This window comes from Tursiops truncatus, chromosome 7 (genome assembly GCF_011762595.2).
Source record: "Tursiops truncatus isolate mTurTru1 chromosome 7, mTurTru1.mat.Y, whole genome shotgun sequence".
Taxonomy (NCBI): domain Eukaryota; kingdom Metazoa; phylum Chordata; class Mammalia; order Artiodactyla; family Delphinidae; genus Tursiops; species Tursiops truncatus.
In genome coordinates, this window is record NC_047040.1 from 45,622,527 (window position 1) to 45,645,536 (window position 23,010).

At 36.3% G+C, this 23,010-nt stretch overlaps 1 protein-coding gene across 8 annotated transcripts in view; it reads right to left on the minus strand.

Moving 5' to 3' along the window:
- GULP1 (GULP PTB domain containing engulfment adaptor 1) overlaps positions 1-23,010 on the minus strand; it is a 367,352-nt gene that overhangs the window by 163,360 nt on the left and 180,982 nt on the right. For 7 of the 8 annotated variants that reach the window (XM_073807501.1, XM_073807502.1, XM_033859966.2 and 4 more), the window contains one exon: positions 10,389-10,514. The gene's annotated coding sequence lies outside the window, so the exon portion shown is untranslated. Of the gene's footprint in view, positions 1-10,388; positions 10,515-12,070; positions 12,198-23,010 lie in introns of all 8 variants that reach the window. The other variant, XM_073807500.1, reaches the window with a different exon arrangement.

Below are 23,010 nucleotides of genomic sequence, written 5' to 3' on the forward strand. Positions count from 1 at the left end.
TTATACTGTCCCTGAGAAGTGAGAATAAACAGTGAGAAAAACAGCTCAAACTCTACACAGAGAATAAATGTCTCAAACTCTACACAGACAAAAAAATTTTCTCCCTGTTGTTAAGCTACACTTATCAGAAAATAACTTACTGAAACTCTGATTATGATAATATTTGAGACTGAAATATTTTCTATGGTTTTAGTGTTGAAATATTTGACAATGTTATAACGTAAAAATTATACATCATACTGTAATTTTGAAAAGAATTATGCAAAAAGAAACCAAAGAAGGCAGCATTCTCAAAAAATAATTTTTGTTTTGGAGCGATATAATGACCTTTGTCCTCCATCTTCATTCCTGATTTTTAACACTATTTCTAACATTTCAAAGATACAGTGGAATTTTAGGTTGAAATATTTCTCATCTATGCTTTGGCCTAGTTGAAATGTTAAAGGAATATGATCAAGTTTTTAATTCACTTGATTTCTGCTTTACTCTCTTCTATTCAAGGAATATCTCTCCCATCCCTCGCTGTTACATGTAAATTGCACTGTGCTTAGTTTATTAACTCTTGTTATCTCAGTCCTGTAATCTGTCTTCAAAGAGAGTGAGGGAGGGCTTCCCTGGTGGCGCAGTGGTTGAGAGTCCGCCTGCCGATGCAGGGGACGCGGGTTCGTGTCCCGGTCCGGGGGGATCCCGCGTGCCGCGGAGCGGCTGGGCCCGTGGGCCATGGCCACTGAGCCTGCGCGTCCGGAGCCTGTGCTCCGCAACGGGAGAGGCCACAACAGTGAGAGGCCCTCGTACCGGGAAAAAAAAAAAAAAGAGAGTGCGGGAAGAAAGGGTAACTTTGGTAGTAGGGTTCCCTGATTCTCCTCATCGTTGCTGATATCTGAACACTTCAGTGTTTTGCTCTAACCCGAACTTACATCCTCCATGTCCAGACCACAAAAGATAAACGGGGCTTCTGCAGGTTTGAATACCTGACTAAGCTCCTCTGCGGTATCACAGCTAAGCAACTAGTTACTCATCCCTGAACTCAAGGCTTCTCCAGGAATCTGGAACCTACCATTTATGAGAATGGCACACTCTTAGTGTCACACCAACCTTTGGTAAGGGTCCTCCCCAGGGCATATCTTGAGTTGTGGCTTCCTTCTCAAATCTGACACTACATCCTTTTTTGAATTTCTCATACTTTCTGGTCTATTGAAGGTTCTCTGATTTATTTTCTAACACAGTTCTATAATGAATTACATATATTTATTTTCTGTTCTATCCAGGGATAGATATTATTCAGTGGGATATTACTGTGTGTGCTTGGTTTATCATAAAGAATAGAAAATTTGTAATTTTCTTCTCAAAATAAAATTTAATATCAAGTATAAGCTTAAATTATCAAAGGGAATATCAAAAACTCTTTTAATATTCTCATTACCCTGAAAACTTACTATTGCTGTTTGCATCAGTGTTATCTTAGAACAAGGAACTAATGTTTTACTTTCTCAAAATGATGTTTTCATCCTTTCTAGTTAAACAAAATAAGAGATTTATCTTTGAATCTCTTTATACTAGAAAACATGTAAATAAAACTATAAACAGAATATGAAGTAAGAGAAGAGTTAAGGGATCTGAAATAAATGAAATATGAGGAGAATGAGAGGTACAAAAATGTGGGAGAAGATGAAATGTGTAACCTGTATAGCAGACAGCTGTATGTCAGATCTTCCCACTAGAAGAAGACAAGGGAATACTGACGAAGTGCTTGATATTTTTGAATTAAAATACTTTCTCTCATGTTCATCTATGTTTCTTCATGCAGTAGAGTGTAATGGGTAAAATAAAGACTCTCATGTACTAGAGTGTAATGGATAAAATAAAGACTCTTCCTGGGTTCTAATCCCCTCTCTACCATTTGATCTCGGGCAAGTTTACTTTACTACTTTCTGCCTAAGCTTTCTCATCTGTAAACTGAGTTTCCTATCTCAAAATATCTCTGTGAGGATTAGATATGATCATTTGTAAGGACAGCTTAAAACGGGGCCTGACATTAAACAACATGTAAGTGTTAGCCATAATAATTCATAGTATTAAAGTTGCTAGGACTGCCGTGGCAGATTCTTAATTCTCAGGAGTTTAGAAAACTCTACTCAAGAATGGGAAGATGGAGGGGAGAAGCACATCAACTCCAAGCAAGTAGATTCTCCAGTAGAATTTCAGGTTCATAGTCCTAATTAAGTGAAAGTTTACATAGGACAAGTCACCTAAAATATTTTTGGGATAGGCTAACTAAATGATATAAGGGATATAAACTTGCTTTAAAAAAGCCACTCTCCACTGAAATGTAAGTGCACTTTTTTCTTATAATTATTTTTATCTATTTTCTTTTAAAATAATTAACCAAGAAATGTATTTCTAGTATATCTATTACTAGAGTTTATTTGAAACTATTTTTAAAGAAAGAAGGTCTGCTTACTTTATAGTCATTAGCAAGTAAAATGTTTGAACTTTGAACTATCCTTAAACAGCAAAATATTTATTCATCATCCCAGGTCAGGATTAGCAAATAATTTTGTCGATGAATCAAAGTAAACAATGCTATTTAAGCAACTAACAAAATTCTGAAGAAAAACAAAAACTCCCACAGAAGTATCAAATGATTTTCCTAATTGCAAGTACTGGCCAGCATTCGGCCTTTTATAAACTTTATTATGAGACTTTAATTAAGCTGTGTTATCTCTTGATAATCACAAAAAAAGAAAATAGCCTAAAGATGACATGAGAGTTTTAATTGCCCCGTCACATCATCCAGTAGTGTTAATGGACTTGTTGTTTAATATTCTGAAACTAAGTGGAAAAAAACAGAACATGCAAATATGTTCTGTTCTCACAGCATGACCCTTGATATGTAAAGTAGATTTAATAGTAAAGCTCTAATTTTGCATTCCAGAAACCTAAATACCACTTCAGTCTTACAAAATTAGTAAAATCTTCACAGGAATGTTATGTCTAATCACCTTACATAAGGCAACCTGGCATTACTGATGATAACTTACATAAAAGGATCAATTTCTATGTTCTTTAAATTGCTTATTCACTGACATGGTTTTCAAAATCAAGTGAAAAGGGCTTTCAATCCAAATGTATTTCCTATTTTATGTCCAAAAGTAGAAGTTTTTCCCCTGATTTATCCAATGGCTACTTAGCCCAGCTGAGGATGTGCAATCCATAACCCCATACATATTTCAAGATATTTTATGAAATACCTGGCTCAGGTGATATAATTCTTTATTCACTCACAAGTCTTTTTTCCTCCTAAGTCAAAAGATACCCAATCCTTGAAATCAATTACTTATTTTTAAAAACACCGTGCTATGAAAAATCTTATTTCAGGTATATTTTATGTGCTAAATTTTACCAAAAAATGCTTTTTCCCCCTCGTTATAAAAGTAGTATATGCTCATTGGACCCACTATATTTTAAAAATGTTAGAAAGAATAAAATTAAAGTCACCGAGGAATAACCACTGCTAACATTTAGATGCATTTACTTTTAGTGTTTAATATTAAAGGTTGCCAGGTATACACAGTGTTGAGATCTACTGTAGATACAGCTGTGTGTCCCAGTTTCACTCTTTTCACTTTCTTTCTCTTTGCATTTCATAATGGTTATTCCCTCAGTGGCACCCCACTACATTCAGGATAATGTCAAACTCCTTACGCGTTCCCTTAATCATCTGTCCCATTGAAACTCTTCACCATCCTTTCTCCTCTCCACCTCTTGCCAGCCCCATTTACTCTTTGCTCCAGTTGAACTGAACTATTGACACTTTCAGTTCTTCCAATGAATTATGCTTCCTCACAAATGCTGGGAGGGTCCATTATACATCCCTTTCCTTCTGCTGAACATCCACCCTCAGTTAGACATTTCCTTCAGGTAAGCTTCTCTAACATACCCCACGTACAGGCCCAGGGACCCTGCTAGGAATACCAATGGTATCATGTACCCTCCCTAGAGTGGGTTAAACACCATCTCCCCAAAATTCATGTTCCCTCAGAACCTCAGCGTGTGACCTTATTTGGAAATAGGGTCTTTATAGATGTAATTAGTTCCGGATCTTGAGGTAAAATCATTCCAGATTTAGGATAGGCCCTAAATCCAATGACTGGTATTTTTAGAAGAGAGGACACACCCAGAGACACACAGGGAAGAAGGCCACGTGAAGATGGAGCCAGAGATTGGAGTTAGGCTGCCACCCGCCAAGAAAGACCATCAGCCACCAGAAGCTGAAAGAAACGAAGCAGGATCCTCCCCTAGAGTCTTTGGAGGACACGTGACCCTGCTGACACTTAGGTTTCAGACTTCTAGCCTCTAGAATTTTTGTTGTTTAAGGTCACCCAGTTTGTGTGTAGCCCTAGGAAACTAATACAGCTCCCATTCTAGACTTCCTGCAATATATTAAGTGTTGCACATACTTCAATTCTCACTAGACTACAAGCTCTGTGCAAAGCCACGACTAATTCTATTGTTTATAGTTTTATTTTCACTGCTTAGGACAGCACTTGGCACATGACAGACAATAAACATATGTATAAAAAAAGGAACAAATAAATGTTTGAAACCTGAGCAACATTATTATTTAATCTATGTTAATTTTACTGGTAAAATCTTTATTATTTGAGCTTTTTACCACTAGAGTTTGATGGCTTTCGAATGACTGTTCCGAAGAAAGGTTTTAGAAACATCTACTGTTTTTACTTACCCTACAGAGACTTCCCAACCTGGTCCCAAAACGTTGAAATTCTTTTGGGGAACCTACCTTCTCCACATGCTGGCAGTCTCGGGAGAATTGTTAATCAAGTGCCATGGTTCCTGGCTGAGGGCAAATGATTGAGACCCAGCCATGCACACTGGCTTTGTGAATGTGTGAGAAACAGCATTAAACCACAGTATCGGTCCAGATTTAGCTCCATGGCGGTACTCTTCACAGTCTCTCTCCACTTGCTGCTTTCCGGATCCCCGGAAACGCTCTGGCTGCTTGCTGTCTTTCCTGAGAACTTTTTTTCTGATTACCCTCTGATTCTATGAGCTACCTCATATCCTTTCAATAAAATGCTTTTTTTTGCTTAAAGTACTCAGAACTAGTTTCTGTTACTTGCAAACTAAGAACTGAAATTGATAGAGACTCTTCAAATGTAGATGTGATTACTACATAACAGATTGCTTGTATAAACAGGTTTTGACCATCACAGATAGTCACTTGATCAAAAAGTTTCCAGTTTAGATTGTCAGGCCACTGAGCTGATGAACTATGCAATGCAAAACTCACGATTTACCAATTTCCTTCTCTCTTCATTCAGTGCACATAATTATGTAAATCCTATTCTTTTCCCTCATTTATTTCTGTCTTCATGTGTAAAAAATATCTTTTTGAAAGATTTTTTTATTTTTCACTAAACTAAATTTTCTCAATGTAAATCATGCTCTAAAAGCAAAGTAAATCATTTTATAAAGAATGTTACCTCTTAGGAAACCTTCGGAGGTCAAAAAAAACCCCAGAATGTTACCTCTAAATAACTGAAAGTTTTGATATAATATATAATACCCTCATAGCATGAATAATTAGTTTACACTAAAAGGTCAATAGATTACCACTTTGCAACATAGAGACTAACATACTTGATAAAAAACTACTTTCCCAGTTTTCACTATTTCATTCAAATAGCAATTAATTTATGAATAAACCATTCATTACAATTACATATTGCATAAATATTCAAAACATTTTTCCCTTTAAATCTCCTCGTTAAATGAAAATTAATGTTAACATTATACAGATAAAGATTAATTTGAATATCATTATTTATTAGAAGCTTGGTTTACATATACAGATGTACTGAATGTAAATTTTTAATGTACAACCAAAGGTCAGGGAAAGCAAAATGTCTTTCTTCAATCTCTTCGAATGGCTTAAAGATTATTTCCTTTGGTATTTAAATGCTGATCAAGCAGAATACATTTCCTGAAAAGGATTTGAATTTGCTCTCCACTGAGGGATTTCCCTAGAGGCTCTCTTCAGACAAGAGTGCCATTAGTCTTACTTATTACAACCAAAGGGGGCAAAAGAAATGATACTCCTATTTCCTTTCTGCTACTTTCTTAACACTGCATCACATTTTTGTTATCTATTTATTCTACTTCTCATTATCTTGAACTAACTGCATCATTCCATACACTTCCCGCCTAATATATTGTAATGTCTGTGAAGAGATGTACCTTTTAACACTCCTAAAAGCTTAAAAACACATCATAGCCTCATTCAAATCTAAACTTTATTTAGAACTTTCTCTTTTTGTCATACTTTCTTGAGCTTCTACTTCTTCTATTTCTGAACATACCTTTGCCTTTATCCTACACTTAAACTGTCTAGTCTTTCTCCATCACTAGCCCATAGTTTTCCTTTCTCTTTCATTTGTTTCCATCTTAGATGAGTCTGTACGTTTAGCCCTTATACTGATGTTTCAGGCCTCTTCTCCTCTCTTCATCCTTCATCTCTTTCATCTTTAACTTTAGTTTACGACAGAAGAAAACCTATTCTGTGTTATATTAGACATTCTGCTGGGTGCTTTGGATATAAAAACAAACACCTATCTGACTCCTGGAAAAAGAGAATCCCAGACAAAGGCAAGCAAAAATAAAGAACATAATATATCTGGAAAGTTTTATACAATTTTATAGATCTATGTTAAGGAATGATTAAACATACAGTTTGGATTTTAGGAAGTCAAGAGCTAGATCACAAATTAGAACTTTTTCTTGAGAATGTTAATAATAATGGGAATTACATAACTCCATTTGAGTTTTCAAAAGCCACTTTGCAGGGTAAGGTTTGAAGGATAAAAAGTTCAGAAACAGATAGACGATTTAGGGGCTATACTGCTAATTCTAGAAAGACATAATAGAAGCCCACAAACAGTAGGAGAGAGATTGAAAAGAAAGGGAGAGATGATAAAAATTTAAGAAACAGAATGAAAAAGACTGGTTAATCAATTAAGGGCTATGAATATTAAGAAAAAAGTAGAAATTCAAATTAACTCTAAGTTTTCCAATTTGACTTTCCAAAATGAGCAGTAATTCTAATCAGAGAGGTGGGAAATACAGAGAAAGATCATGATTTTTAAGAATGTGAGATAATGAGTCTAATGTCTGGCCTGTAGAGTTTGGTCCATCTACACAGATGTGTCAAACAAAAATCAAGCAAATGGAGGCATTCAGAAATCTGATAGAATAGATAGACTCTCAGATGGCTTCCAAGGATCTCTGCCTCGTGATATCCATACCCTTTTGTGACCCGCTCCTCTTAGATGTTGGCTGGACCTAGGACTCATTCTAAAATATAGAAGACTGCAGAAGGGGTGGTATATTAGTTTCCTGTGGCTTCCATAACAAACTACCACAAACTGGGTGACTTAAAACAACAGAAGTTTATTCTCTCATAGTTTTGGAGGCCGGAAGTTTGAAATCAAGGTGTCAGAAACACTACACTTCCTCTGAAGGCTCTAAGGGAGATTTTATTCCTGCCTTTTCAGGGCCTGGTGGCGCCAGGTGATCCTTGACTTGTGGTCGCATCACACCAGTCCTTGCCCCTGTCCTCACAGGAACTTCTCCTTTGTGTATGCCTCATAAGGACACATGTTACTGGATTTAAGGCTCCTCTAGTTAATCCAGGATGTTCGCACTCAAGAGCCTTAATTTAATTACATCTACCGTCTTTACTCTTTTTCCAAATAATGTCACGTTCACAAGAAACACAGGTTAGGACTTGAACATATCTATTTGGAGGCCATCGTTCAACTCACCACAAATGGGATGACACTTCCTAGATTTGATTTTAAAGGAATGTGGTTTCCATAATGGGTGAGGCAGCCCTATATAGAGAGGCCCTCCATGGCTGAGTCTGGAAGTGGACCCTTCAGCCCTAGTTGAGCTCTGAAAGGACTGCAGCTGCAGTGGACAGCTTGACTGCAACATCACAAGGGACCTACAGCCAGAGGCATCAGCTAAGCTGCACCCAGATTTGTAGCCCACAGAAAACTGTGAGATAATATATAAGTACTGTTTTAAGTGGCTAAGTTTTGAAGTGATTTATCATACAGCAATAGAAAACTAATATGGAGCTCACAAAAACGTCTAGACTAGGACAGCAATGATTAAGAGACAAGCCATGGAAATGGATTAAATTTTGCATTTAAGAAATATTTGTGGAGTATCTATGAAACCAACATTGTGGTGAGTTTTATTTAGATTTCAATTTATATCTGTAATGATAAATGACAACCCAATCCTCAAGAATCATAGTCTCAGGAAATGATAGGCAAAACCACGATGCATGATATGACCAAGGAATGTAAATGGTATTATACAGGTACATGATATAAGGGAGAAAGATCTTGTCCCGGTTCCAAAAATCAGGAAAGACTTTCTGGAGAAGTTGAATTCTTAACTTCCACAAACTTACCTACTTATAACTATGTGTTAACAAAGTTCCCTTTCCTTCCAACAATGCAAAATTTAAGGCACCTCTAAGTGGTAAGGACAATTTTCCTGTCCATTACACTAAGACGTCTATAATAAATTTATTTAAGCTCTTAGGGCAAGAACATATATCCACTTTTGTGATTGCTGGAAAGGCTAAAGCTAAATTATATATACAGTGGCTATGAATAAAATCAAGTCTTCATTTCATATGTTTTGTTTGATGTAACTTATGTTTACTCTTATCATATTTGTACTTTTAAGGAAACTCATACCACTTTTCATAGTAAATAAATGGATTCTCAATTACATAAGGAATTGCAATGAAATTTTAAAATGCTATGAGGGCTCCAGCAAAGGTATGAGCAAAAAGCAGTGAGAGAGCAAAGCAAAACTAAACCTACTATTTTACCATGACAAAAATCCTACTTTTCCTTTTTTTTCCCCCATATCTATAATGCCACCAACATGCCACTCTTGCCTAAGATAAAAGACCCTCTCCTTAACCTCCCACCACTTCTACCACTGCTTTGTTTTTCATTTACACTACTTTCACCCTAAAGCTTCATTGATTCCTGTTTGAATTCTTGCAAAGTTTAGAAACATTGCTTCTAGTGTAACCTTGATCAGACTCGATGTCTTTGGGAAAATCACCTCAGTTGATAACCCAGTACCTGCATCTCAATATAACTAGTTACCAATTAATCTTACCTTGAATATGATTAAATTGTTACACTGTCATGGTGTATTATATTCCTTTGTTTGCCACACATGTCTCACCCACTATACTATAAGAGCCTCAAGAATGAGGATTATGTCTTCTTCATCTTTTTTTCTACAGTTCCTACCATAGTGCCTGGCACATAGCAAGTGTTTAAACAGCTATTGATAAAAATAAAACAGAAAAGCCTACAAATTATTCTCCCTCCCTTTGGGTTTGCTCTCTCTTCATTAGTCTAACACACAAATCACTTCCAGATTAAGCTGCTTAGGATAAAACATGGATCATCTTATTCCCCTGCAACTGTTCCTCATCATATAATGATGAAATATAAACGCCATAGTACAGGAATCCAAATCACAAGAACCTACTTGCCACTACTCTGCTATATCTACCACATGCTTCCAATTTCCCGAATATGCCCTGGCTTTCTCAGCTCTGTATCTTTACTCCAATTGGCTGTCCATTTAAATGTTCACCTGCCGAAGTGACTAGGTTTGTTAGGGAAACTCGGTTTTGTTAGGGAAAATTTTTGAATGAAAAAATATAAGTCAATGGGTCTATAACTCATTATCACCTTCTGGAGGTAAATTCAGCAATAAGAATAAAAAGCCTTTAAAATATTATAGCCATTGAGCCAGTGATGCTAATTTTAGTAACATTTAGCATGCAAAATGAGCACTATATATATATGTATGTATATATAAATATATATATATTAATTTATCCATAAGGATATTCTGAGTAATAAACCCAATCTAAAATTTTTTTTAATCATTTATGTTTATATTAACAGATAACAATGAAAAATATGAAGCATTAATTCATATTCCCAAATAGAACAAAATAGATTTGTTATAAAAATAATAAATTCAACAAAGAATATGTATATTAGCCTAATGCTGTTTAAAGGAAAAAAACAACAAAACAAAAATCAAATGCTATAGAACAAACAGGTAACAGAAGTTGTTTTTAGAAAACAGACTCATTCACGATTTCAATTTTATTTTGCTTTTATGTATTTTACCATTTCATAAAATAAAACTATCTTTTTAAATAATCAGTACAAAGTAAAAACTTTTTTATAGCTTCAAATCTTTTTTCCAAATGTTATTCAGTGTATAAATAAGCAATCACTTATTCTTACCTGGGTAGGTATGTTCAAATATAGTTGAAGGAATATGCAGACACTTGACTTTCAATCATCCAGTTCCCATCTGAATTTGCTTCAATTACTTTCTCTCTTGTGTATATCAGATGAAATTACACATAACTAAAAATAAAATTAAAATTGGACTCAGTAGAATTAATCAATAATTATATTTATGTGTATTTTAATTTAGTTATTACAGTGCATATTCTAAAATTCCAATTACATTTCTTGTGAAAGTTCAAGAAAGTTACCCAGTAACAGGAAAACAATGGTAAAGCATGTTATTTTTTTGAAAAGGTAGAGTAACAGATTGTTAGATAAGGGCAAATAGTAGGATTGCTAGATAATGAGTTAAATGTTTTAACTCATGGATATGTTGCTATTAAAGAACAGTGATGGTTGGTTGACCATATACCCCCTTTCTCCCTCAGGCTGTATGACAACTAGGCCCAGCTGTCTCCTTCACTTATTAGCTAATTAGACTAACCAAGTGCATACTCTGTCCTGGATTAAGAAGGTGAAACAGAATTTTAGAAAGCACTGATCTATTTTAACTTTCATTGCACTTCAACTGCTATGGAGAAACATTTAGGTAGCTCATCCTTCTATTTATTCTCATGCTATAACTAGAACAGACACAACGGCTAGGTACGATTCTTACATTTTTATTCCAACACACAAAAGGAAGAAGTCCTTCCAGATGCAACAGCACAAATTATGCCTTCCCTTAATTCCATCATTTCAAATGGACCTCTGAACATAAATTCAAAAGCAGCAAAAAAAATTCATAGTATAGTATTTCTTCTTGCCAAAACAGCAAAAATATCCTTTTTTTTTTTTTGAGGGGGAGGAGGAACACAAGTACAAAAACATATCAAACTCTTTTGTTGTGTCTCCCTCCATAACTCTGATACAGACCATTGGTAAAGCCAGACCTGTACTTTTTTTTTTTTATGCGGGCCTCTCACTGTTGTGGTCTCTCCCGTTCCGGAGCACAGGCTCCGGACGCGCAGGCTCAGCGGCCATGGCTCAAGGGCCCAGCCGCTCCGCGGCATGTGGGATCCTCCCGGACCGGGGCATGAACCCATGTCCCCTGCATCAGCAGGTGGACTCTCACCAACTGTGCCACCAGGGAAGCCCCAGACCTGTATTCTTGACTTTTTCAAATTATAGACTAAAGACAGATCTTTATTTCTGACTCTTTGTATCTGACCCATCTGAATACTCTGAAATTATCTTTTTCTAACTTAGCTACAATTTTCTTTAGAAGCCTGTTTATCTATTTGTTCACCATATTCTTTTTCATTTTCTATCATAACTTTAGAGATAAAGAAAGAAGGAATCTTAGTTTAGGAGGCCCCAGAGGCACATAATTCAAGTAAAAAAAGCTTATTTGGGAGATGCTAAGGGAGTGGGATTATAGGCAGATCATCAACAGCATCTAGCAGAGAAAGCAACGATTGTAAAATCTGAATTAAAATATGAGCAGGGTATATTTTAAGGCCATTTATAGATATTTTATAATGTTAGTGAGAAAAATATTTATCTACCCAATGATGCTGTTATTTATTAAATCATAGGCATGGTATTCTCTTAGCATTGACTCCTAGGGTATATATAAATGATACAACTCATCTTATCTTTCCTCAAAATGTAAAGGCTGCATTATCACCTACTTCCAGCTTTAGAAATAGATCTGCTCATCCTGGACAGGAAATTTCAAACACGGCACAGCTAAAAGGTAGCCATGAAACTGTGCCATGATTTCCAAAGTGATTAACCAGATCATTTTTTCTCTTTTGTCTGCTTGGGGAAGGGGGAGAAAAAGGAGACAAAATTAGTTTTTTAGTGTAATGGTTATTTCCTTATTTATTTTGTGCAAATGTTGGTCTAATGGAATGAAATAAGAAAGAAATCACCCAAGATAACATAAGTAACTTTGTTTAAAAAAAAAACTGTTTAAAAAAAATCCCATTCCAAACAGTATAGCAAAGTAAATATTTTCCTTAAAATGGTTGACTCAACTTATGCCCACAGCATTTATTTCTATCTCAGATTGACTGAAATCCATTCTTACTGTGGAAAACACTTTTCAACCTAGAATATTTTATGCAATGTGACAGCATAAAGAAGAGCACAAAAATACCCACATCAAAAAACAAGAATGAACTTGTGCCTACTTCTATCTTTCTTCTTGCAGGAAATTGACATATACTCTGAAGTGGATGTATTATTCCACCGTCTGATATGATTAGACTTGGTCATTTAAAGAGCACTTTAAATATTCCTGCAAAAAGTTAGATAAGCTTATGAGCTGCTCTTTTGAACATATTTTTATTTTAAAATATAAAATCTTGATTTCCAATGTGAATGATTCTTAAAATTTTAGTATGAACATAACACACTCAATTTTATACTGTTTTGCCACCATTTATTACATATTATGAAATTTGAAGAGGTACATGAAATTAAATGAAGCCAACCATTTCTTTACCAAAACCTTCATTTTTTCCAACAGTATTAGTTTAAGAAAACCATTATGAACATTGCAATATGACTAGACACCTCTATTTGTTAATGCAACACTTGTATCTTTAAATATTCCACACACAACAAAACCGACCTAAACCAACAAGCCAGGTTTAAAGGTATTTTTACTTGTCTTCTTCCTTAAGAAGATGGAACCTGTGAACCATCAGTTTAGAAGTTGTCCAATGAAGAAATTGGTTGGCAGAGGGAACATCATAAGCAAAGGTATAGTAATAAGAAAGAACATGCCACCTTTAAGGACAGGCAAGTGGTCAGGTATATATGATTTGAAAATAGAATGCTTATGAAACTATTTTATAAGAAATTTTTGCAGTAAGGTAAGACCATATCAAGAAGCCTCCTGAATGCCATGCTAAAATTCGGATTTTATCCTAAAGATGACATGAGTATGATAAAACAGGGAAGTGGTGCAAGAAAATGTATTTTAGGTCGACCATGTGGTAAATGTGGCTCTGAAGAGACCATGAAAGGGAGAAGGTAAGACAAGTAAATGTTTCTTAGAAATTTGTATATATTTGTTAAACGGCAATGCAAAATAGAAATAGACTCAAGGCATTCATATTTGTAAGATGTAAAGGGGGAATGGTGCTTGGGATTTAATTTAGGTAAGAAGAGAGCAAGACAAGACAACCCTGATCCAGGCCTTTCCTATTCTCAGAGATGTCAGTCTGAACCAAGAATTGACATCATTCCTTTTTTGTTCCATGTGCATTTTAAGTTCTCCACTCTCAGAATGGTGAAGAGAAAAGTGATAGAGGATGAGACATGACAAACTATTTCAGAATTAATATCAATTTTAAATTCACCAATTTGAAAACAAATTAAATCTAGTTCATTCCTCTACATTTGACATGAAACTTTTAGCAGTGCTTTGAAGCTGTCACCAGCAGGAAATTTTCCTAATTAGAAGAAGCAGGAGAACAATTATCAAGTCATTCACTCTTTCTGCTGCAATCAGTGGAAAACCCAAGCAACTTTCTGTGAAACTTTTGGTTATTATATTTTTCAGTATAAATAGGTTAAGGTGAAGTCTTTGTTCTTTTTAACATTAACTCTTCACAAACTCTGACCTCTCAAATATTTAGAGCCTTTTATGTAAAACACAGCATAGGCACTAAGATGGATTCGAAGTAGTGACAACTGGCCCCAGACTAAAAATTTACTTGAGTTAATGAATGATGTATGGCAGAGTGAAATTCATACCAGAGTATAGTAACTTTTTAATGCAATGGGAATTTGAGGAGGAAAATAAATCTGACTAGGGAAAAGAATGGAAATCTCAGCAATGTTTGGAGGAAAGAGGGGGGGGAAAAGGAAAAGAAAGAGCAAGAAAGCCAGAGCAAAAACAAGAGCGAGAGCTAAAGGAGAAAGAGCATTTCTCCTTCAATCAGTAATCAAAAGTTCTGGGATTTACTCTTATTGAGTCAATAAGGTCACACACACACACACACACACACACACACACACACACACACACACAATAAGGTCACACACACACACACACACACACACACACACACACACACACACACACACACACACACACACACACACATCCCTAATCAATCACTGGGGGTATAGAATCACTGATGGGCTTAGGCCATTCGAGATACCAATAAGGTCAGTTCTCCTTAGCCATATGGCTACTACACATGATGAAAGATGAGTTCCACCAAGGAAAAGCTGGTCTATTATAAACACAGTGGTAGGGAAATTAACAAATAAACACTAACTATACATTACATAAATGTAGAAAGAAATAAATGAGATAATCCACAGACAGTGCCCAGCACATTAAAAAAAAAGGACCTAGTAATTCAAGACAATTATTTTTACTTATGATAAATTGTTCAAAAGTTCCACACTTTCATACTATAAATAGAACTGCAATACATATCTTCATACATAAATATCTGTGCTCATCTCAAGTTATTCCTTTATTATGGCTTCCTAGAAGTTAAATTACTAGGTGAAAAAGTACTTGATCTTTTTTTTTTGCGGTACGCAGGCCTCTCACTGTTGTGGCCTCTCCCGTTGCGGAGCACAGGCTCCAGACGCGCAGGCTTAGCGACCATGGCTCACGGGCCCAGCTGCTCCGCGGCATGTGGGATCTTCCCGGACCGGGGCACGAACCCGTGTCCGCTGCATCGGCAGGCGGACCCTCAACCACTGCGCCACCAGGGAAGCCCAGTACTTGATCTTTGAAGTATTTTCTTACATACCACCAAGACGCTTTCTAGAAAGATATACCAAAATAGACTTCCCACCAATGGCAGATGATAATGTTAATTTCAAATCACCCTTTCCAGCAATGATCTTTTTTCTCATATTTTGACAATTTGATTGTCAAAAAATTGTCTCTTTTTCTGAAATGTGTACTTCTTTAACTGCAAGTGAAGTATAACTTTTATGTGTTTAATTTATCAAATAATTAATTTATAATTTTTATTTTCCTTTTGGTGTGCTTTTTATTTTTATGTTTTAATGAGGTTTTTTGAGACTTTGATTCAAATATTAAGTCTCAGGACCTTTGAACATTTTATTCCTTCTGTCTGCCTTCATTGCTCTTCTCTCAGATAACTATATTCATTTCCTCAACTCCTCCACTGAATTAGGAAAGACTGGTTTTTATTTTAGAGTTTCCCTTAATGTCAGTTACATATTTTAAACACAAAATCATGTAAGTTTCTAATCCTTAAATTAAGACCTTAGCTATGAATTGACCAGGTTTTAAAGCAACTAAGTCATTATCAAAAGTGTCAAAAATTTTATTTAGTTAATTGTTAACATTTTATTTGTCTAATATATTTTAGATTTAATTAGGTTTAATTTTTTGAATTAGTCATCATATTTTGTTTATCTCCTACCACTAAGACTACTTCTGAAACCCTGAAAGTACAAATTTCAGCACCAAGTTATTTAGGAACAGAATTTTTCCCAAGTATTCCCCATTTTTTAGGTACCTTCTCTCCTTCTTTCATTACGTCTCCACTCCTTCCTGCCTTCTTTCTTTCCACTCTTCTTTCCTTCCTTCCTTCATCTCAGAAGATGAAAATTATGAATCACTATTCTTTATTATAGTATTTTATTTTATTTTTGGGGGGGGTGGGTACGCGGGCCTTCTCACTGCTGTGGCCTCTCCCATTGCGGAGCACAGGCTCCAGACGCGCAGGCTCAGCGGCCATTGCTCACGGGCCCAGCCGCTCCGCGGCATGTGGGATCTTCCTGGACCGGGGCACGAACCCGTGTCCCCTGCGTCGGCAGGTGGACTCTCAACCACTGCGCCACCAGGGAAGCCCTAGTATAGTATTTTAATACATTAAAAACATATTCAGGGGGCTTCCCTGGTGGCGCAGTGGTTGAGAATCTGCCTGCCAATGCAGGGGACATGGGCTCGATCCCTGGTCCGGGAAGATCCCACATGCCACGGAGCAACTAAGCCTGTGCGCCACAACTACTGAGTCTGCGCGCTAGAGCCCACGAGCCACAGCTACTGAGCCCGTGCGCCTAGAGCCTGTGCTCCGCAACAAGAGAAGCCACCGCAGTGAAAAGCCCTCGCACCGCAACGAAGAGAAGCCCCTGCTCGCTGCAACTAGACAAAGCCCGTGCGCAGAAACGAAGACCCAAGGCAGCCAAAAATAAATCAATTAAATAAATTTGAAAAAAAAACCATATTCAGGTAATTAAAGAAAAATTTATAAAACACCTACACTAAAAGCCACACTTAATTTTTAAAAGTCCTTATATTGCTACCAAAAACTGTAAAAATGTGTAACTATATTTCAGTGTGTATGGAAATAGAGCACCTATTCACTACAGGCTCTTATTAAGCATTTTTGTAAATAGCCCCATAATAGAGGCTATTCAAATGCAGGGAATCAAGAAACTGTGGTTGATTCCTCAATGAAAAATTAGACCAGAAAGCACTCATTAACTTGGACTACATAAAAAGTCATTAGTTTAATTTTTCCAGTCCTGTGGAGTTTAATTTTATTCATGTTAATATCCATGAAATGAGTAATGTATTTAAAGGCAAATTTCAATGAGCTGTAATAGTGTTCCAATTTCCCACAGTCAAGGAAAGGTGGGGAGAAGAGTTTTACTAATCCTTGTCTCTATTCTAAATTGAGTGCAATATCATCCATAATTGGATATAATTAAATTATACAAACATTATTTGATAAAATCTATAATACCTCCTATAGCAATATAATTCAGCACAAAAAAAGTGTATAAAAGTATCTACTGTTAACCAAATAATTATTATTTTACAGATGAGAAAGTCTCAGAAATGCTATGATCACAGGTTTTCTGTATGATTTGTTATGTTCCAAGGCCTTTCTTCAGCAATCAAACATTTTCAGTATCGCGGTTTTGCAGTTATTCTTTATGTTGCTCTATCACAAAATATTAGTATACCAATTTAAACTGCTGCTCTTTTGCTCAATGGAACTTATATATTATGGTGCACATTTCACTCTTAATTTAATTTAATATATACATACACTGTGCTTTGCTGTCACCACCACCTCTCACCAAAACAAAAACAACGACAAAACAAAATACATTCTCATGATAGCACCCTGGGTTTCCCTTGCAGACCTGTACTTCTTTTCTCCGTCCTGGTAGTTATGTTTGCCTGAGGGTGATTCTAGGTCCAGGACTGGCCAATAAACGCACCATAACCCTAGTCATAATTATTCATTTCAGGAATGGAAAGTTGGACTAAGTTAAAACAAAGAAAATCAAATCAACCCTTTTTTGAAAACTATTTAGAAAGAAACAATCCCTATTCACTTGAGTTGACTGACTGGGGGATTGAAAGTCTAGTGGCTATTTTGTCTTCAGGATTCCTGCCCTAAAATGAATCCAACTCAGTGGAAAACAAAGCTATGAGAGTGAGTGCCTGGATTCAGCCATGTCTGAAGCATCACTACAGAACTTTCAATTACGATAACCAATACATATTTTGTTTTGCTTAACAGTTTTAATTGGTTTTCCGTCAAGTACAACCAAATAATCACTCTCAAATATGTTATTTACTAATGTGTAATATACACTTTGTTGAATTTGTATGTGACTTTTGCTAAATTGAGCTCACAGTTTAAAATAATAATGGGCCAGAATGATTGATATATTAAAAACAATAAAAATTTTCTACAAAATTGTTATTCAGCAACTCTTTTGGTGTTTTGAAGGTATCTGTTGTTGTTGGAAGCTGAAAAGGGACATGATGTGCCTGCAGTAGATTTTTCAGGATTAGGAGGGCAAAACATATACTTTAAAATGTTTGTGGGCTTCCCTGGTGGCACAGTGGTTGAGAGTCCGCCTGCCGATGCGGGGGACACGGGTTCGTGCCCCGGTCCGGGGGGATCCCACATGCCGCGGAGTGGCTGGGCCCGTGAGCCGTGGCCCCTGGGCCTGCGCGTCCGGAGCCTATGCTCCGCAACGGGAAAGGCTGCGGCAGTGAGAGGCTCGCGTACTGCAAAAAAAAAAAAAGTTTGTGTTTTCTTAGGAAATCATACAATATAGCCTTTCATTAAATTTAGGTTGGAGTACGACATTAATCACATCTTCACTTCTGTTGAAGACAGTATAAATGTGATTGGTTTAAGCAATTATAAATAAACAGATTCGGGATAGATGTGAACAACTTAATAAATCTGATATGCAATAAGAAATGTGGAGCTTTACTAATTAAAAAATTACACAAGATGAATAATATCTCTTCCTTCCTGCAGAATTAATATTATGGTTTACGTGAAAGAAAATAAAAAACTGATTGGCAACTGAAGAGAATTATTCCAACCTGACTATACTCTAATAAGGTACTTTCTTATTTCTTTGAAGCTTTTCAGAAAGACACTAGCTAAGTAAATCTTTTGTGCCTTACTAACTGGTCTAGAAGTTCCTTAAGCAACTATCTGCTTTGACACCTATACCTTTTATAGACTTTCACTGTCTGATAAGGATTTGATATCAACTGTGTGGTATCTGAATGACCTATATAAAAAAAAAAAACTTAAACTATCAGTGTTTATAGAACTAGAAAAATAAACTTTATTTTATAAAAGACCTAAGGATATATAAGATACCTGGGTCTACAATTTCACAGTTTCATTTTTAAGACTGGGTGTACAAGATATCATAAAGCACCAAAAAGTTCTCCCCAAATATTAGCTATAAAGAAATAAAAGTTTTGCATACTGAAGTTCATTTTTCTTCATTGTTCCTTTGTTAAGAAAATAAAAATTATGGCCATTTTCCTTTTTTCTTAAATAAGTTTAAATATACTATCTAAATATGCATTGCTACCCAAAGGCACCTGATTCTTTTCTAGAATCTTCTTTCCATTTTACCCCCCCTTTTTAGGCCTAAGCCCCATCTCAAACAGAATTCAACAAACTATAATCACCAAAGAAAGAGGTCATAGATTACAAATATATATTTGAATCATTCTTTCCCCTGACCTCTCAGGATAGAGACTGTGCTATAAAATAAATATATAAAACACTTACAATAAACAAGTATTATATTTACCCAAGCTATAAACATCTTTCTCTTCAGCCTTCTCTGTTACACATTTTCCTCACCAGAAGAGAGACATTTCTATTTTGACTTGACAAAAAACAAAAAATATCTCAAACTCTTTCAGTTATTCTTCAATTACTCTGTGATAAATGAAGATAGCTTCCTATCTGTGAGCAAAGAAGATTGCAATCATCTCATCTGAGCCTAATCTCCTGAGGCACAAGGTCTCAAAACCCAATGATATAATTTAGCATAGATACAGCAAGCGTTTTCTTGGTTCACAGATTTATGGGAATAGTAAGAGGTGTGGAAACGTCAACATAATTAGGTCAAGTCTAATTTTATTTGACAATTAAATATTTTATAGGTAAGTTAGGTCAAAGTAACCTACAGAACAGTTGTAACAAGATGCCTATAACACTTATCCTCCCTCTCTCCTGGGGTATTTGCAAAGGAGTTATGTATGAAAGCACTTTCAAAACTGTAAAGGACTATACAAAGAGCAGATCATATTACTAAGCCAAAAAAGATGCATTCCAAACCTAAGTGTCCATAGACAGATGAATGGGTAAAGAAGATGTGGCACGTATATACAATGGAATATTACTCAGCCATAAAAAGAAATGAAATTGAGTTATTTGTAGTGAGGTGGATGGACCTAGAGTCTGTCATACAGAGTGAAGTCAGAAAGAGGAAAACAAATACTGTATGCTAACACATATACATGGAATCTTAAAAGAAAAAAAAAAAACAGTTCTGAAGAACCTAGGGGCAGGACAGGAATAAAGACGCAGATGTAGAGGATGTATTTGAGGAAACAGGGAGGGGGAAGGGTAAGCTGGGACAAAGTGAGAGAGTGACATGGATATATATACACTACCAAATGTAAAACCGATAGCTAGTGGGAAGCAGCCGCATAGCACAGGGAGATCAGCTCGGTGCTTTGTGTCCACCTAGAGGGGTGGGATAGAGAGGGTGGGAAGGAGACGCAAGAGGGAGGGGATATGGGATATATGTATACGTATAGCTGATTCACTTTGTTATACAGCAGAAACTAACACACCATTGTAAAGCAATTATACTCCAATAAAGATGTTAAAAAAAAAAGATGTATTCCAGGAACATGTATGACTTGTGCTGAAAAGGTAAAATTTACAGTCAAATTTCCCTTTTCTAACAAGTGATATCAGAGTCCACACATGCATGTAAACTTTTGCAAAGACATGTCATTAGAATTCAACACTGAGCCACAGAAAATAGAAAAACATGTAATACCAACTATGCTTAATTTCCAAACTGTGAGTAGTTAAAAGAAGTAGGGCTTCCCTGGTGGTGCAGTGGTTAAGAATCTGCCTGCCAATGCGGGAGACATGGGTTCGAGCCCTGGTCCAGGAAGATCCCACATGCTGCGGAGCAACTAAGCCCGTGTGCCACAACTACTGAGCCTGCGCTCTAGAGCCCATGAGCCACAACTACTGAGTCCACGTGCCACAGCTACTGAAGCCCATGTGCCTAGAGCCCGTGCTCCGCAACAAGGGAAGCCACCGCAATGAGAAGCTCACACCCCACAAAGAAGAGTAGCCCCCACTCACAGCAAACAGGGAAAAGCCCGCACACAGCAACAAAGACCCAACGCAGCCAAAATTAATTAATTAATTTTAATAAAACAACCCACTTTATTTTTAAAAAGTAAATGATTAAAGAGCAGTCTTTGAATGTTCTGAATCTATTATTATGAGGAAAGTAATAGTATTAGCCATGGCAGGTCACTCCTCTGGAGCACTCATGACTAGATAAAACTGGGCAAACCAGTCTTCATCTCTTTGCTATGCATGAAAGCATTTAAAATCAAATCAGTACAGTCATTCTTTTAGGCAATGAAGACTTCATTTAATATCGACAAAGATATTACCAAGAGCACATCCTCTTAATGTTTTACTGTAATGACTCAACAGCAAAAGAGGTGAAATTACAGAAACAAAAAACTTCCTATTTCATAGATTGAGGCAAAGAGGAAATAATGAGCGAGGTACCTGTTTAAAAGATTTACCTGTCTCCAAAATATGACTGAAAGCTAGTTCTCTAATTTATAATAATCAGACTATGATGTTATAAAGATGTTCTTTCCTCATGTCCTCCCCAGTTTTATTCATCCAATGAACATTTATTAAATACCTGCTCAGTGCTCTGCACTCGGGATACAGATGAAGAAGTGGAGCTTTGAATGTAGTAGAGGAATCAGACATGTAAGCATATTATAACTTGTTATTATAAAAGCAAAAATAGATGTCATCTTATTAGGAGCTTGCATCTAACCTAATTCTTAATTTCTAAATAGTAATCTATTTAAACTAGGTGAGCCACTGATGATGATTAATCTTTTAGGTTCTTCTAACTTTTCGAAATGTTTTCACTGGTATAACAACATTTTATTTTCAAAATAACCCTGCCCATATGTAGGGCTGTGTTTCCTTATTTTTCCAAAAAGAAAATCAATACAGTCAATATTGAGAGATGAATTACAAGCATCAGAACCAAGACACCCCAACTCAGCAATTCTACTTTCTATTCACGACTAGAGGATAACACATCTAGTCTGCAAGCTAAAATCCTGTGTACTAATTGTCATTTTATTTCACACATTTTTGGTGAACTCTAAATTTTTATTGATAATACTGGAAAAGAAAATCCCTCACCCATTGTAGCTAAAGCATGCTTTTGTGAGAAAATTATTCTAAGCTATGAATTGCTTATTATCAATGAAATAATGATGAAATTTATTTTTTGTCTATTAGAACTTGACAAGAAGACCTTTTACAGAAGAAAACAAGACACAGTGTGAAGTCTGAAAGAATATACCAGGTGCTTGTACACAATGAAAATTGCTGCCTAATCAAGGAAACCATACTTTTCAACCTATTTACATCTTGCCAGCTGGATTATAAGTACAGCAATCACAGGCTTACTGTCTATCTGAATTAGATAAAAACTGCATCACTTTCTTTGTGCTTGGTACATAGTACATGCTCAATAGATATATGGGAAAGATTTGGGGGAGAAACAGCCAAAAGACTGCTAGAAGAGAGAAAAGTCTTATGAATAGGTTATAAAGTTCCACCTTAACAAAAATCAAACAAATAAAGAAACTAACAATAATAAAACCACACACACACACACACACACAGAGTTAACCAGAAGCAACACATACATTTAAAAGCATTTAGGGCTTCTGAGAAGATGGCGGAAGAGTAAGACGCGGAGATCGCCTTCCTCCCCATAGATACATCAGAAATACATCTACACGTGGAACAACTCCTACAGAACACCTACTGAATGCTGGCAGAAGACCTCAGACCTCCCAAAAGGCAAGAAACTCCCCATGTACCTGGGTAGGGCAAAAGAAAAAAGAATAAACAGAGACAAAAGGATAGGGACGGGACCTGCACCAGTGGGAGGGAGCTGTGAAGGAGGAAAGGTTTCCACACACTAGGAAGCCCCTTCGCGGGCGGAGACTGCGGGTGGCAGCAGGGGGAGC